The sequence below is a fragment of the Macaca thibetana genome, chromosome 11, assembly GCF_024542745.1.
Source record: "Macaca thibetana thibetana isolate TM-01 chromosome 11, ASM2454274v1, whole genome shotgun sequence".
NCBI lineage: Eukaryota > Metazoa > Chordata > Mammalia > Primates > Cercopithecidae > Macaca > Macaca thibetana.
Window position 1 is genome coordinate 25507681 of NC_065588.1, and position 1507 is coordinate 25509187.

The following is a 1507-nucleotide window of genomic DNA, read 5'->3' on the forward strand; positions in this document are numbered from 1 at the left end:
CTCTCTCTTTGCCTGCCACCATCCACGTAAGATGTGACTTGCTCCTCCTTGCCTTCCTCCATGATTGTGAGGCCTCCCCAGCCATGTGGAACTGTATAAGTCCAATAAACCTCTTTCTTTTATAAATTCCCCCAGGTATTATATTTACATGAAAAATCTCATGTAAAGGTATTATATTTACATGAAAAATCTCAGACAACAGGAGGCAAAGATTCTTGTTCAGATTGTTTCATGCAACTGAAAATGTTTCTTATAGTCTCTCATAATCCACATTTAAAATATTACACATAAGCTTTGCACAGTGGCAGTATCATAGCCAATGAGGTTTATCCGAGGCACAATTATTGCTGATTGAAAACATTTCCCAATACCCTGCCATGAAGACTTGCAATATAGTTGGCATTAGCCATTTTTGACAGTCTCTACAGAGACTGAATATAATATTGTGATATATATATAAAAACATATAGCCTTGTAATAATTAAAGACATTTTTACATTTAAAGACATTATTAAAGATATAGTTTCTTTAAACCTGTATTCTCTCTTCTCTCTAAATCATACTCAAATAACAGTAAAGAGTTCAAAAAGTAAAATATTTCAAGGAAAAAATGGCTAACATGGTAAAACCCTGTCTCTACTAAAAATACAAAAAATTAGCCGGGCGTGGTGGCCGGCGCCTATAGTCCCAGCTACTTGGGAGGCTGAAGCAGGAGAATGGCATGAACCCGGGAGGTGGAGCTTGCAGTGAGCCGAGTTTCAGGTATGTCTTTATTAGCAGTGTGAAAAAGGACTAATATACACTGTTATTTCTTGATTTTTAAACAAAGGTGTTTAATATTAGCTCTTGACTTTTTACTATGGGAGGTGAGGATTTAGCTTACCTATCGTTACATACCATTTCCCCTTTTCTAACACATTATTATGATTTTACCATAATTCTTGGTAAGATAATATTCAGTGTTTATAATACTAGGAGTATGTGAAAATTACTTGTAATTAAGCCATGTAAAGTGATTATGATTCCATTTCCTGCTTTGAGCAACTTTTGGTTTTCTTTGGAATTCATAATTATCTCTGTTGTTTGCTTAGTTTTATATCATTACTCCTAAACCTCTCTGCTAGAAGTGTCACACCATAAAGTGATATAACAATTGCTATCTTTCCTTCTCTTTTCTCTCCTCCTTCCCTCTTTCCTTTTCTCCCTTTCTTTCTTTTCTCCCTTCCCTTCCCTTCCTTCTTTCTTCTCTCTTTTCTTCTTTTTTTCCTTCTCTTTCTCTCTCTGTCAGCACTCCTGGTGCTCTCTCTTACTTCAATCTGGACTGGTTGCTCTCTCAACCAGCCTGCTGTACAGTTCTTTTTCTTTTTACGAGACAGAGTCTTGCTCTGTCACCCAGGCTGGAGTGCAGTTGCACAATCTTGGCTCACTACAACCTCTGTCTCCTGGGTTCAAGCAAATCTCTTGCCTCCTCCTCCCGACTAGCTGGCATTACAGGTGTCCGCCACCA

The 1507-nt window shown here is 37.8% G+C and overlaps 1 non-coding gene across 1 annotated transcript; it reads left to right on the top strand.

The window, feature by feature from the left end:
* Nucleotides 1-290: 290 nt before the first annotated feature.
* LOC126931950 (U4 spliceosomal RNA) lies at nt 291-431 on the top strand. Its single transcript, XR_007718047.1, has one exon. It is a non-coding gene; the product is annotated as a U4 spliceosomal RNA (small nuclear RNA).
* Nucleotides 432-1507: the final 1076 nt, after the last annotated feature.